This window comes from Myotis lucifugus, unplaced genomic scaffold (genome assembly GCF_000147115.1).
Source record: "Myotis lucifugus unplaced genomic scaffold, Myoluc2.0 scaffold_526, whole genome shotgun sequence".
Lineage (NCBI taxonomy): Eukaryota > Metazoa > Chordata > Mammalia > Chiroptera > Vespertilionidae > Myotis > Myotis lucifugus.
The window spans coordinates 200,523-216,752 of NW_005871574.1; the positions used below are offsets into that span (position 1 = coordinate 200,523).

At 52.0% G+C, this 16,230-nt stretch overlaps 1 long non-coding RNA gene across 1 annotated transcript in view; it reads right to left on the reverse strand.

Moving 5' to 3' along the window:
• Window positions 1-1,319: 1,319 nt before the first annotated feature.
• LOC106694596 overlaps window positions 1,320-16,230 on the reverse strand; it is a 52,028-nt gene continuing 37,117 nt past the window's right edge. Inside the window, exon 3 of the long non-coding RNA XR_002826543.1 lies at window positions 1,320-1,602. This is a non-coding gene — a long non-coding RNA (uncharacterized LOC106694596). The remainder of the gene's footprint in view (window positions 1,603-16,230) is intronic.

Below are 16,230 nucleotides of genomic sequence, written 5' to 3' on the forward strand. Positions count from 1 at the left end.
CGGGATTTTAAACTAACCAATGACAATCAAGGAAAGTGCGCGCCATAGATATGACCACATCCTGTGTAACAAGACCCGGCTCACGCCTGGCCAATCGACAGGGCCCACAATCCCCTTGCGTCACCCCCCTATTTAAGCCGGATTTTCCCATGGGAGGGGACTCTCTCTTCCTGTCGCCGGGCCGGCCGGGAGCAGGGCCGGGCCGGCCGGGAACGGGGGTCGGTCTAGCTAGTCCTAAAATAAAAGGTCCTTTTGCTGTTGCATCGGAAAAAAAAAAAAAAAAAAAATGTCAAATTTCATGCCAAAAAAAGAACATTTGCAGTAAGTTTTAATTCATTATTTTGAAGAAAAGTGCTGCTGAAAGTTATCATATACTTCAGGAAGCTTATGGTGAACATGCTCCATCTCAAGACACTTGTGAACGCTGGTTTAAATGCTTTAAAAGTGATGATTTCGATGTGAAAGACAAAGAACGTCCAGGTCAACCGAAAAAGTTTGAAGACCAACAATTACAAGCATTATTGGATAAAGGTGCCTGTCAAACTCAAAAACAACTTGCAGAAAGATTAAACATTGTTCAGCAAACAACTTCCGATCGTTTACAAGCAATGGGAAAGATTTTAAAGGAAGGGAAACCGAAAAGTCATCAGTAAAATGTTGCTTCAACAGCACGAAAGTCTTTTTTGCATCGAATTGTGACTGGTGATGAAAAGTGGATTTATTTTGAGAATCCCAAATGCACAAAATCGTGGGCTGATCCAGCTCAACCATCAACATCGACTGCAAGGCTAAATCGCTTTGGAAAGAAGACAATGCTCTGCGTTTGGTGGGATCAGGAATGTGTGGTGTATTATGAGCTTCTAAAACCAGGTGAAACCGTTAATACCGATCGCTAGTGACAACAAATAATCAATTTGAACCACGCTTTGAATGTGAAACAACCAGAATGCGCCAGAAGACATGGCAAAGTAATTTGGCTTCATGATGACGCACCATCACACACTTCAAAACCAGTTAAAGACACGTTAAAAGATCCTGCCTGGGAAGTACGAACCCACCCGCCGTATTCACCAGACCTTGCTCCTTCAGATGACCACTTGATCTGATCGATGGCACACGCACTTTCTGAGCAGCACTTCAAAACGTACAAAAAAAGTGGAAAATTGGGTCTCTGAATGACTTGCCTCAAAACAAGAAAAGTTCTATTGGGAAGTATCCACAAATTACCCGAAAGATGGGGAAATGTGTAGCTAGTGATGGACATTACTTTGAATAAAGCACTTTTGATGTTTCTCTTGAAATTATCGTGTTTTCTTTGATTACAAAATCCGCCATTATTAACCGGTACACCTAGTAGGCACGATCTCGGCGACATCTGGGCATGCTCACTGTAAAGTGGGGGTACAGCAGGATGCTCTTTGGCCAGCCAGCACTGAGCACCTTGGCTGTTGCAGGTCCCAGGAAGAGCGAGGAGAAAGCCCTGGTGGCATAGTTAGGATAATTAGCTTTATCTCTAAATCTTGCATTTTGTTGCTTGGCCTGCTGCCTCCCAATCAGAAGCATATAATCCTGGAAACATCAAGATGATCAGCAATTTTTTCCCTATTTGAAAAAAAAAGCAACACATATTCATTACAAAACAATGGGGCCGGAGAATGGAAAAACCCACCCTCAGTTTCCCAGCTAAAGATAACCACCGTGACACACTCGTCAGACTCCCCCAGGAGTGTTTGCCAGGCCTTCCTGCCGTAAATGTGCATTCAATGTTGGACCGTTCCCTCCAAGACAGCCTTCCACTTAGCTGGTTCCACTCGTAAAGACGCCGTTTTAAAAGGATCAGCTCTTCTCCACTCTTGCCATCCACACCCTGTAGAAACTTCTCCCTGAGGTCACCGGGTGGGGAGGGAGGTTACTAGGTCAAAGGGCATGCATGCTATTTCGGAAGGCGGGTTGGTTTCCAAGTCCAAAGATTACAACTGATTACTTCATCGTCACACTCTGACAGGACCTTACTAACCTTTCTCACAGACACACGGACACACATGTGCATGTCCACATGCATGCACACGACAGCCGTGCTACTGTTCTCAAGCCGGGCCTCTGGATGCCTTGGAGTAAAGCCGAGGCAGTGACAGGTGTCTTGCCACAGGAAGGGCTAGCCGGAACAAACCAGTTCCTTCCAGTAACATCGAGCGTCAGACGTCAGACGTGGGCACAGCTTAGGCTCTGGAGCCAGGACACTCGAAAAGCACCCACCTCTACACACTAGAGCAGGGGTGGGCAAACTTTTTGACTCGAGGGCCACAATGGGTTCTTAAACTGGACCGGAGGGCCGGAACAAAAGCATGGATGGAGTGTTTGTGTGAACCAATATAAATTCAAAGTAAACATCATTACATAAAAGGGTACAGTCTTTTTTTTTTTTTAGTTTTATTTATTTCAAATGGGGCGGATCCGGGCTGCGGGCCGTAGTTTGCCCACGGCTGCACTAGAGTGACACTGTGAGACGCTCACGCTCAGAGCGTGACGGTGCTGCTGCACCTGGCACCCAGGGACCAGGCAGAGCACGCTGGGCTCTGTCCTGCCTCGGGGTCCTGGCTCCTGCCTTCTCCTCGGCTCCCTCATTGCAACTGAACAGCACCTGCGCACCTCTAACTGGGTTACAAACACCCCAATGTTTTGGGGAAATGAGCTTCCCCGTGTCCTGAGATCTGAGAGCTGAGGACGTGCCTCGGGGCACATCCACGGGACCCTGCGGCCCACGAGGAAGGCAGAGGACAGGCCCAAGGACAAGTCTCACCACCCACCAGAGGAGGCCCACCCTCTGCCCGCCCTCCCGGACCTGCTGGCCACTCCGTGGAGAGCAGCCCCGCCCTCGTATATGGGACAGCAGTGCAGCAGGTCCTATTTTAGGCAGATTTTCCACATTAGAAAGCAAATTGGTGAAGATGACTGTACAGCACACCTCTACTCCTGACAGTCTGTTTAACTCCAAGTCAAACACCGAGGCCGAGATTGAGCACGTCGAGGTCACAGCCGGCCTTCCCGGGGCTGGGCCCCGCCCCTCGCTCCCACACAGCTGGGCAGGAACTCGCTGACCTAATGTTACTGGACAGATAATTCCTCCCCTTGGGGGAAGGCTGGCAAAGCCCATGGCACCTGCCATTTCCAATCTATGTTTTGAAATGGCAAACAGGGGCCTGTGCCAGGAAGCTTGGGGGGCAGTGTGGACGCAATCCACACCCGGAGTGAAACTCCCAAATTCACCTACAGCCTCGGCGGAGGCACCGCTTTACACCAGAAAACCCGGCGCCGGCTTCCACCCGAATCATCTCAAAGCCTCTGCTGCAGAAAATAATTGAATTAAAGAGTTGCCATAATTCGTTCAAGTGAGATAGCAGCCAGCCAGCAGGGAGCAAAGGCAGTGCTGCTCGGATCTGCCATCTTCTCGAGTGAGCAAAGCAAGCGATAGAATGTGGTTCAGAGGACAGATGGGACCTCCCTAATTGTCCCCAGATTCCTAGCAGCAGGGGTGGCAACTAAATGGTTTCAATTAAAAGTTAAAGGAACAGGGAAAAGCAGGCGGTGAGTTATGCCTGTGCCGATAAGCTCCTTTGGTCGAATCTGGGGGTGGCTTTGCCCCATTTCAAACAGCCCAGTGCCCACGGCATATGAGCAGTGAGCCACCCCACCAAGTGGTCGTGACCAGGGGTCACAGATCGGTTGGTCAGATGCCCTGTCTTGAACGCCCATGTGAGTCTAATGGAGGTGAGGCTGGGCCCAAGCCCCCCCCCGCCCCCACCCCCCGCCCCGGACAGCAGGGAGCAGCACAAGCCAACACGGGTAGGGGTCACCCCTTCCCAGAAGGTGCAGAACCGCCTGAGGACGGATCTCCGTGCCACTCTGGGCTCAGCACCAACAGGGTTGGTCCATGTGGCTCGAGCCCAAGGACGCCAGGCACGGAGTCAGCATCCACCTGTGCCCAGTGATCACTAGCTGGGGGTGGGGTGTGTGTGTGACCAGGGAGGGACCAGGCCTTGCTCCCCGCTGCAGGTGAAAGCCCCGTCTTGCCGGGCCTTCACCTCCTCAGCCTAACAGTCCTTTCTCAGGAAGCTCTTGGAACAGCACACCCAGAGGCAAAGCAGGAGAATAAACAGAGAGGGGGTCTTGCCCCCTAAATACTTGTAGGTTTGGTTTTTGTGCCCTTTGTGTGTGTGTGTGTGGGTGTGTACAGTGGGGCCTTGACTTAAGAGTTTAATTCGATCCGAGACCGAGCTCGTTAAGGAGCTCGTTAACTCAAATTACTCTATCAACTCAATGCAAAAAATCGGCTGAGAGACAGCTGGTATCTCAAAAAACTCGTTAGTCGGGACACTCGTAAGTCAAGGCCCCACTGTATAGCAAAACCAGATAGTAATACATGTTTACCATGACAAAATATCTGGGGATAAAATTTCAATATTCCTTAATTACACAGAACACCGTTAGTTAACTTTTTGTTACTGTACTTAGTATTTCCTGCTCCATCTTCTTTTCTGAGAGCAGGCACTGAACTCGGTTTAAAAGGCAAGAAAAATGCAAAATAAAACAAAATAACAGGGTGATCGCAAAATTCCTGCATGATTTGAGACCAGAGCCTCAGGCATCTCACACGGACAGATCCACAGTCCTTATTTCCCAGCGCAAAACCCACCCAAACCCACAGCCAAAGAAAACAAAGGAAGAATAGTGTCTAGTCCCCAGAATGCAGATTAAGTCACATGGCTGTTTACAAAGCTAAGTGTGGAGAGACCTCCACTCGGTCAAGTTATTAGACAGAGCCCTGCCTGATAAATTCTCATCTAAGATGACTCACATACATTAAGGTTAAAAAAGAAAGAAAAAGAAAGTTACTTCTAACTCAGGTAAGAAATACAGAAGTCTACGTAGCATGAAACATCTCCCAGAGGTTTGTTTAGCAAAATTAACTAGCAGGTTAATAGGGGGGTAATGCCTGATATACAAGAGTGCCCCAATTTCTTCAGAGAAATTAACATTTCAATCCTGTTTTTATCTAGAAGTCATTAAACTGCACCATGAATTATTGGAACTGTAGGAGCGAATTAACGCTATTCATCAGCGGAGTCCAGGCCCTTCCGAGTGCATCCGTAATGGAAAAGCAGCCCCTCACTTCTATCGCTGCTCATTACCGTACGCCAGCTTTGCCTCTCAGTATATAAAACTGTCCTCTCTTCCGTAATTTATATTACCACAAGCTGACTCACATTCTAAACTATTACACGCCTCCAATTAATTTTTGCAGCTTTTGCCGGAAATTTTAATGATAGTAGTGTGTGAACCTGCTGACTGTGGACTGCGTGTGCCCTAACATTCATGTTGGCATAACAGCATGATCTGAGCCATGCTCGCTGGGTAGGTAAACCAGGTCCGCTCGTGGTCCTTTGAAATCCGATGATAAAACTGACTGGGGAGGAAGGAGGAAAAGGCTGCACAGTCCAATCACCCCAACTCCACGGCTATAACATTTCAGCCAACAGTGAAGACGGGCGACTGTTTCTCTAAGACCTCCATTCTCTCCCTTGGGAGCTAAGAGAGCGGTTGCACCCAGATGAGGACAGGGGTCCGAGAAATTCCTCACCTGGTCCAGATGCAGGTGCCCCCCAGTCACACATGCCACCAGCAGGGTCTGTACCCCCCGTGTGTATGAGTGAGCATGTGTGAGTGTCTGCAGGGGTTTGTGTGTGTGCTTGAGTGTGCAAGTTCAGTCAGAGATGAGTAGGTCCGGGTGCTGGTAACTCGAAAACAGGCTGTCTGCAATGATTACCTTTGCCAAGGTGTCTACAGGCGCAGACAAAAGGAACCTGAAGCCAGTGATGACAGCACAGCAGCCAACAACCGCCTTCATACAGTGCACACGGAAACCTGGGGAGACCACCTTGGCCATCAGTCACTGCCAGGGCGGGAGCCGGGGGTGTTCAGTCCTGGGAACAGGTGTGGGCCTGGGCAGGTTGCTCCAGAATCCCAGCCTGTTCCTTACTTGTCCCCACCCCAGCCATACCTTGCAGTGCCAGTGGGCCTGGAGGCGGTTGGCTTTTGCTGAACAGAGAGAGAGACACACACAGAGACTCTGGGGTTTGAGCCCCCCCACCCCTGCGCTGGTCCAGCCTGGGGGCCCGGCTCCTGCGAAGTCCAAGATGCATGTCCTAGTCTGGGCCCACCTGGCTTGGTCTGTGGGGAATGGAGCTCCAAGCCCCACACATGCATCTCAACTGAGAGCATTTAGCTTGTCAGGAAGCCTCTTCCTAGAGGCTGTTTGTAAACAAGCTTGAGAGAGGACAGAACACCCATCAAGTCAACAGCCAATCAGGTGCCTTCAACATCAAACCTTTTACCACCAACACCGGAACTGTGTGGGGAGCTGGTAATGGAGCAGAGCATTCTGGGTGTGCGGGTCCAACCCAGACCCAGGTTCCGATCCTATTCCGCTCCTGCCAAGTGTCAGGAGACGTTGATTAGCCTCCATTATCCATTAAACTCAGGAGAAATAAGGGCACTCCCCAAACTGGCAGGACCACACACACACAGGGAATGTGATGGCGCTGTGTGCCCAAGACTGACCAGCACACTCACAATACTCAGTCCGCGGGGCTTCCACTTCAGGGCAAGTGCTGGACCAGGCTGGGTCCCCCCACTCCACCCCCAAAAAGCGGCTTTCACCTTTGCCCTCCATGGCCAGGGAAAGCCGGTGTATGACCCCAGCGCTCAGGCTCACTGAAGGGCCCTCGGTCCTGTCACCAGCTGCTGGGAAAAGCTCCTCCAGGAGGCGGCTCTCCCGGGCGCAGCCGCCCGCCCCGCCCCCCCCCCCCCAAGCTTCACAGGAGAAGACGATACTTCCGGCTGCACAGTTTTGCACGAAAAAATAAGCTCTCACGTGGCCCAAACCACCGCCTGAGGGCAAGCAAAGGTGCCTCGCTCGGAAATGCAGCATCAACAAGATCGGCAGGGTTCTGGGGGCCCAGGCCCAAGGCCACAGGTTCTGAACCCATCGCTCTAGCCAGTCTGGTCTAGGCTGGGGGTGGGGTGGGGCACAAGACTAGAGCCGGCCCACGCTGGAATCCTGCGTGGTTTCAGGCCGGGCCCCTGGGCACCAGAAAAAGGCCCCCAAATTCCACACTGCCAAACCCTGGTGGGGAGGACACGGGCTGTGTCGGCAAGGTCACGGAGACCCAGAAAACCTCATTGGCCCAAGAACGGAAGCCATTAGCTGTGTTGCTGGCAAGCACAGATGTTGTCTATATCTAAAAATTCCCAAACAGATCAATTAGCATATTATACAGGATTTACTTCCATTTTCCCTTGACAGATCATAAAAGCCAAACACAAGGCTCAGTCTGAAACTGACAAGTGCATGCGGCAGGAGAAGGCCCTATTAAATGGAGACAACAGCAGAAGAAAATGGTATTTATAATGATTAGCCACCTAATTAATTCTAAGAGCAAAATGTCAAAAGCTATAAATCCATTCCTTTGGTAAGTGAAGCTCGACATCAAACAAGGCACTTCTGCGCTGAGAAGGGAGGCCTGGCGTCTCCCCACATTTGCGCCCAGCAATGTGGCTGCTCTCCCAGAGGCTGGAACTCGGGGGCAATGTGTCGCCTGCACACCCCCGCACAACCCGAAATAGTGGCAATAAATTCTAAAATTAAAGAAGGTTAAATACCACAAATGTGTGCAAATATTAACGGAGTTTTAGGACATGTGCTCACTCCCTCCTGTGACAATCAACTCAGTTTGAAAGGAGAAAATCTCCACCTCTGTCTGGGGGCCTGTGTTTCACCGTGGTCGTTTGGGGGAGAGACATGGAAGAGAATCCGAGACAGAGCAAGGTACACAGCACTGCCCCTCTGGGTCTGTGCGCTGTCCTTCCTCGCAGGTTTAAAATCTCCCTTTGGGGGAGGGTCGGGCAGGCAGAAGAAGAGCGAGAACAACAGGAAACCAGAACGGATTTAAGAGCTGTGGAGCTGTCCCTCTTTCCATACTCCCTGAATCCCCTTCCGAGACTGCAAATGGGAACGTTTATAAGAGAACGTGTTGAATGTAGAAGCGAGGAAGCCGAGGGCACAGAGGCATTGCACTTGGTCTCCGTGGGCACAGCGTTACATTTAAATGAGATGAGGCTTTCTGAACTTCACCGAACATATTCCATATTCCAAATGGTCTTGTTATTACTAGTATTTTGACTAAATTCTCCTTTCCTAGTAGGTGTTTCTTTTATGGCCAGGACTGTTAATAAAGTAATGTGACATTACATCATGCCATCAATTGAATCTTGAGAAAAGATTACGGCGATCCAAGGATCTCATAAGCCCCAGGCTCTGATAATTCCAGCCATTATTCAGTGTGAAATTCAAACAGTCTGAATTCATTACCGCTGCTTGTTACAAATCTGCATTTTTAGAATTTGCCATAAAATGCAGGAGTCCAGAGCGGTGACCTGGATCTAACAGGCTTTCATGGGAAGCGGCCGAGCTGGCAGGCCGAGCTGGCAGGCTCTCCAGCGCTGCTCTCAGATAAAGCCGCTGCGCGCTGACCGGTCACCACCCCAGGGACAGACTGCACCCGCCTCCACCTCCTGGTCACACGGAATGTCCGCGGGAACTGCAGAGACTGGGAGCCATCGACAGAAGAGGGGGGGCCGCTCCCACAGAAGGAAGCACATCAGTAAACAGGTGTGCAGGTAGCCAGTCCCACCTGGGCGCAGGCCTTCCTGTCACCCCTGCTGAGCCTGGGATCCCCTCCCTCGCACAAAATGAGTGGAACTTGCAGGGAAAAGGCTCAGGGAACCCCAAACCCTTCCTCCCTGATGAAGAAACATCACTAGCAGCTTGATGGAAAAGGGGGTTGCTTCCCACGCCCCAAGTCCCAGGAGAAAACAGGACAGAACTGTCTGTTATGAGCAAGGAAGTCTAGAGTCCTAGTCACCTTTCACCTGAAGGTTCCTGTAACCTGGACGCCAGGCGTCTCACTGACCCACACAACTCGGCGATGAACTGTTACTGCTCACCCCCATTTCACAGGGGGAACCCGAGTCAGTAAGCGCAGAGGGGTTTAGTCTGCCCAAGGTCAATGCCATCAGCGGGGGCCAAGGTCATGCTGCAAGCATTCCTGGCCCTGCCATCAGCCCCTCACCATCACCAAGGCGACGGCCAAGTCTTTGCCTTCCCCACGCCCACGAGGAGGATGTGCCAAAGCGGTGGGGCTGCTGGAGGGAGGGAGCGACCGCTGATGCGGTTCCTGACTAAAGAGCTGGGCTGCTTCCCCGCCAAGTCGAGCGCCGTGTCAATCTGCTGTTTAAACACGCAGGCAGAAGGCTTTCCGGCTTTACACAGGCCTCCGCGGTGCTGCCATTTAAGCCCGTGGGAGATCAGAGTACAAATCAATATGAATCCGCCTTCCGAGAGGAAGTTGCAGCCCTTTGCCGCGGTTTAGAGGTCATTTCAGCTGTAATTAGGAAGCAGCAGCGAGTTTCAATTGAATTACGAAAAGCCAGTACAGTACTCTCAAAGTTACGGTTTTTAACAACCGTGGGCCTGGGGCCATCAGTTACGCACGCAGGAAATACCAGCTTCCAAATCTGCAGGGCAGGCAAGGAGGCGGCCACCATGCTGGGTCCATGAAGGAATCTGATACACAGGCCATCTGTCCTTCATCCCGAGGGACCCGGGGTGATGGACGCCGGAGCCAGTTGGGCCTCCTTGCAGTGCTCAGAATCCCAGCTCTGATGCAGCCCTCGCCCAGGAGGCTGCAAGCACCATGCTCCCAGGAGACAGGAGGGTACAGCTGGGTCCCCAAGGCCCACGGAATTCAAACTCCCAGCCCTGTGTGCAGGCAGGGGAGACAGAGGCACGCCGTTGCTCAGGGCCGGGAAAGCTCAGGATTTATGCTTCATTATCTCAGAACACGTGCACCTCCCCAACAGGTAGTGCAACATGCTGGGCTGCCTTCTGTCTGCAGAAAACGCTGCCGGCTAATGTCGCCAGCCCTGCCCTCCAGACAGATGCTGGGATGGGCCCAGCCACGCCAAACCACATCGGTCCCATTCATTCAAAACAGTGCTGTGTCTTCCATGATGTGCAGGTCATGTACATAAAATTATGGCGACCATGAGGGCACCGGACAGGGCTTCTGCCTCAGGGAGCTTGGGGAAGCTGCTTTAGGAAGTTCTACACTAACAGAGCACTGTTCCTTAATCCAAGTTCATTGACAACACCTTCATCTAATTTCACCCCAGAGCCAGACGCTCAGTGTCTTCCAGGAGACTGGCACCCCGGGTTTCTGTGCTATCAACGAGCAAGGCTCCCACCCTCCCGCCCTCATGGGAGGACCCCAATGTGCCAGAGGGGCGATGGACACCCAGCAAAGCCAATTCCAGTAGATTACCGATATTAAGATGCAGATGAGGCCGAGGGCACTAGATCTAGACCCCCCAGGACACAGAACCTGCCCTCGGACAGTGCTGTCCCCATAACATTTCGCCCCTGCGCCCTTGCATTGTGGAAGCAATCCATCTCGGCTGCAGAAGGGGCGGGGCGATGGTCACGGTGACCGAGGGGCGATCCAGTAAAGCTGCACTGCCCAGTTCCCAGCTCCTCGGAGGCTCTGCCTCCTCCTCAGACCAGGGAAACCAATCACCCTGCCCAGCTTCTGCTGAATTTTCCAAGGAGGTGCAGGTTACACGGGGCCAGACCAACAAAGGGTTCCTTTCAGTTAAACAATGTATAGCTGAGCGGAAGGGGAGGCGGCCACAGAGAAGGTGTCGAGTTACTGGGCACGGGAAGCTGATATCTTTGCCACGTTTTCTGCAAATCTCCTACATTAAACGGCAGTGCAATACCGTCCAATAAATCAAGGCCCACTCCCAACAGACCCACGGGAGGGAAGCTCACGGGGACACCTGATCCTCAGCCTGGAGAAAGAGCGCAATGGGGTGCCGAGTGGGAGCACTGTTCTTAGGACACATTTATGAAGACATGGAAATTAAACACCGTAATCAGGCGCCCAGGACTGCTGTTCATCCTTGGTTTGTTTTTTTTATTCCCACACATTTATTTCCTATTGTTCTATCTTTCTGCCACATATAATGAACTTTAACAGCCTCTGCAGCCCACCCCGCAGGTTGTTGCTGTTCTTTTAAATAGTATACTGCTGAGAAATTGATTTGTTTGCTGCCGGGGCCTAAGGAAACCGCATCATGAAATATGTATAAATGTCACCGCTCGGCTGCTTCTCAGGATAAGCACAGGAAAATGTGCCCTTTTATTACCTGCTTACGCAGGAGTCCGCTCAGGGCAGGTATTCTCACGTGTTACCCATGTGCCCACACAAAACCCGTTCAATTACGCAGCACTTTCTTTTAAAACCTCCTACTTATCCTTAACTGGTACAAGTCTAGGGGAATTATCTTAATTGCTACGTGGCAAGAATGCATTCAGCTCACCAAGAAGGCTGTATTTTTAACAGCATGGGGCCAGGTGGGAGTTGCCGTTTGCCAAAAATAAATGAGTCAATCAATAAATAAAGCACATGTGTTCTGTGGGTGTTAGAAGCCAGGTAAGGAGGGAGCCATGGGCAACAGGTGTGGGGACACACTTCCACCAGGACGACAGAATTCTCAGCCTTACTTTAGAAAAGGCGCTCCATCGGGATCCAGAAATTAGAGATGAAAAACCTCAAAGAAGCCCGATCCCATCAGGACCACATGGATGGTTTCTTGGGCTGTAAAGTGGGTCTTTAGCATCTGTTGCTGAGGAAGCTGCTACTCGAACCTGGGAGGTGGTGTACATCAGTGGTTCTCAACCTTCCTAATGCCGCCACCCTTTCATACAGTTCCTCATGTTGTGGTGACCCCCAATTTCATTGTTACAAATTAAACATAATTAAAGCATAGTGATTAATCACAAAAACAATATGTAATTATAGATGTGTTTTCCGATGGTCTCAGGCGACCCCTGTGAAAGGGTCGTTCGACCCCCAAAGGGGTCGCGACCCACAGGTTGAGAACCGCTGACCTAGATGGAAGTAGAAACTGAAACCGCCTAAAACGAAGACCATGTTAGCAAAAATGCCACTGGTCTAATGCATGCCAGGAGCAGACTGCAGTGGCGGTAACAAAGATAAACTAAACAAAAAGCTTCACACACACACAACCTTTTCCTCTCTCGTTAATCACACCCGATTGGAGACCCAACATTTTTTTTATGAGAAAGCTAATTTCCTACCCATTCACACATCCACATCATCAACCTGAAACTTACAGTAAACAGAAAATAATCATTTCCTGCAACAAGGGCGGCCCTGACCCTGGCGGCCCCCCCTCCCCCTCCTTCCCTTTAACACATGCATGCTCCAAGCCTCAGAAACAATGACCATCAGTCCTCGGGCACCCGCCTCTGGTGGTCCCCTAACCTGGGAGCAGTGATCTGAGCATCCCATGTTCATGAATAAGACGGGGTCCCAGCCAGCACCATAAAAATCTTGGAAAAGAGGTGGACCTCCCGCCTACCCAGCATCACACCTGGAGGGGGTGCTCAATAATGACCCCCTGCCACCCACCAGGGGAGAGAAGACCACTGTTCCTCCCAAGCAGGGCCCTCCAGTGGGCGGTTCAGCAGACACCCGCCCTGGCCAGGAAGCCGGGACGTCCAGGCAGGCTTGCTGACTCCAGGCCCCGGGATGACAGTGAAAATTAAGACCCTCTGTTTGATTCTGTGCCTCCCTGGCTGGTAAATCAACTGATTAGAACCAGCAGTTGTGAGGAGCGGAGGAGGGGAACAACCAACAGAGCAGAAAGCAGCCCACCCGGAGGATTCGGGCTGGGGGCTCGGCCCTGTGTGGCCGGGACGAGGGGACAGGATGGGTGACCTCTCTGGTCCTCGCCAGGAGGAAAGAAGGGCTGCGTCAGCTCCTCCCAGGGAATGGCTCCCACGTGAACTTGGACCTGCAGCTCAGGAATAAAATCCCAAGAACCAAGAACCCTGCTCCAGCTGGGGCCCTCCAGCTGAGTGCTGCATTGTTGCAGCTACATTGTTGAGGGCCTGGCTGAAGCTCCCGGCACCTGCCCCTGCAGATGAAGGGGCCTGGTGTCTGCCTCTGGCTTGTGGTTTTCATGTGGGCATCGGTGCCTGTGGCTGAGAACGGAGCAGGACCGCAGGGCCCAGTGCAGGCCGAGAGGCCACAGGTGGGACCAGCATGGCCTCTGCACCTCAACAGCCAGAGCCAGCAGGTGTGGGTGTTGTTTCTGAGGTCAGGCAATGCTCTCCCTTCAGAAACAGGGCTGAGGCCCTAAACCAGTGATGGCGAACCTATGACACGCGTGTCAGAGGTGACACGCGAACTCATTTTTTGGGTTGATTTTTCTTTGTTAAATGGCATTTAAATATATAAAATAAATATCAAAAATATAAGTCTTTGTTTTACTAAGGTTGCAAATATCGAAATATTTCTATATGTGACATGGCACCAGAGTTAAGTTAGGGTTTTTCAAAATGCTGACATGCCAAGCTCAAAAGGTTCACCATCACTGCCCTAATGCCTGGGAGGAGGCTTCGCAGCCTGCTGGCCTGGGTAAGGCCTGTTTCCGATGGCCCCCACGGCAGACCGAGGCAGACCGAGGCAAGGCCCTCGTGCCCACCAAGTGCCTTCAGGTGGCCTTTCCCTGGGGCCTTGGGAGGCGGGCGCGATGGCGACCTGTCAAAATAACAGCGCGTGAGCTTCGCTGGGTGCAGGCAGCCGGATGCTCGGCGGTGTCTCTGCCAAACCACAGCCGCCACTACCCACCATCACCTCACAGAACAAAGCCAGGGTTCTGATTTCCATTTCCACTCGTTCGTAGACATTCAACAAAAAGCACTGATTTTCCCCTGGCGCTTTTGTTAAAATTACAAGGTAACTGGGAGCCGCTATAAATATTAATGCTCAATAACAAAACAGCACAAGACAAACAATGACCCACATGACCCCAAGGAGACCTAACTCAGCTCCAGGAGAAGCGGGCAGACCAGAGCGCATTGTAACAAGGAACCAGTGGAGAGCAGGGCTAAAAGCAGTCTGTCACCGCTCATGGCGCGCAGAGCGAGCCTCTGGGGGAGAAAGCTGAAGTGTTTGAGTTGGAGTTATTAAAAAAAGCCACATTCCAAAATACCACGTCGACAATAATAGGCTTACACAAAGCTATTACATGAGGACACACTCAACATCACTAAGATGACAACAATGACGCAGAGGGTTCCAGCACCCCGGCCGGCCTTTTCAGGGCGCTGTGGTTGTCACCCGTCCTTCTCCTCGCCCGAGTTTAAAAGGCCCATCCATTCCAGGACGCAGCAGGTGAGCCCCCAGGCGGAGGCAACCCCAGATGCCCCTCTGGTGTGGCTATGCATTGACTACAGGCAGGGCTTTGTGTGCGGCCGTCCCAAAAGTGGGGTATACCTTCCTGGCCAGAGTGATGAGTCATAGAGAAGAGAGAGGTACTTTCTGGGGACCTGAGAGAACGCCCCCCTGTGAATACAGGCCAGGGTAGTCAGGGGTGCAGGTTAGCCCACTGGCAGGGCGCTCGGGGCTCAAGAACCTGATCAGGAGGCGGGTTGCGCTTTCATTCTGCTATCGGACGCATTTACGCAAGGTCAGCGTTCTGAGATGGGGACCTCCGCTACACAAGATCCCACAGTGGTTCAGGTATCAGGCTGAGTCAAATGAAGATGCTATTACTCAACCACTGTCGATGTTTTAAAAGCCCATTCATCCCTGCACTATCAATTTCCACATTCGGATCTGGAGAGGAAGTAGTTTTCCAACCCACGGTGTCTGTGAAATGTACTGAGCGTTGCTCTCAAGGTTGGGCTATCCAGACAAGAGGTTCCCCCCTCCCCCCCCCAGCAGCAGGTGAGCCTCGGGCACCTTTCTGTGAAGAACTCGGGCACGGGGCACAGCCAGTGCGAGGACTCCATGGGCCCACAGGAGTCCGATGGATTTATTTCCATCACCCCTGAAAACACCTTCAAACCCAGCACCCCAAAACTGGAACGGAGACCCACCAAAGCCAGACCCACCAAGACTTTGCACCGCAATGTCTCTGAGAGACCTGGGCCAATCCCAGCATGCACACAGGGTCTAACTGAAGGAACACAGGTGAGGGCCAGGAAGAAAGGTAGGTTGGCCTTGGAAGGCACAGCGGGAGATTTTTTGGTTGCGAGGGACCATCATGACTTACTAGTAAATACTCCCATGCCTCCCCCAAAATGCGCCCTGGCATTTCTAGTCTCCTCCAATGCTGAGGTTCTTGGAGGGCTCAGGTTAGTCTGCTCTGATAAGTGGTCCTCAGGGGATGTCATGCTCCGCTGTGGCCTCTGGTGGGGCAAGACCGCTCAGGCCACCCCTAGGAAAGGTGTCCTGGCTTCTACCTTCAACCTGAACAGGTGGGGAGCTCTGAGACTGCCCCAGTCCAACTACTCAATCCACAAGCTCGGCTCTGGATGGCTCGAAGAGGCGACTGCTGGTGACCAGGCAGGCGGCTCGGCACCCCCAGCTGACACTCCTCCATGGAGTGAGGAATGGAGGGAGATGTGGGGACCGTGAGTCACTGTTGGTTGGTTCAGCCTGAGGTTCAGCTCGGCTGCCCCCTGGCGCTCCCAGCTCCGAGGAACACGGAGGCCACAACAGTGAACTTGACCTTTCCTTAAAATGGAGACTCCATCCTATTTACACTTTAGGGAACAAGTGTAAGGGCTTGACGAAAAAGACACTGAGGAAATTTGCTCACCCGCTCTTTCTTCTTGCGTTAAGATGATGTCAGCTCAAGAAGAAACATGTTTTAAAGCGGGTAAAACTCAATCACTTCCGAGAGCTGCCACTTGCAGTACGAGCCAGGTTTTGTGAAAAATGGCTCAAGGTGTGTTGAAACTAAAGCCAGGCCCCGGGCGGAGGATGGAACTCCATCATCGATGCTTTCTCAACCACAGCCCAGTGAGTGCAGCCAGAGCTGACCCGTCCCTGCTCACTCACACTCCCAGCGGCCAGGACTCACCCAGCCGTCCTCAAGCCGCCTAGGGGCTGGCCATGGGAGTGTAAGCTCAGGAAGATGTGGCCAGCAGGCTGCGGGCGCCCTAAGGAAGCGCACCTACCACTGTGCAGAGGACTCGAGGGGATCGAGGTGGTCTCCCTAGCTCATCTTTATTCT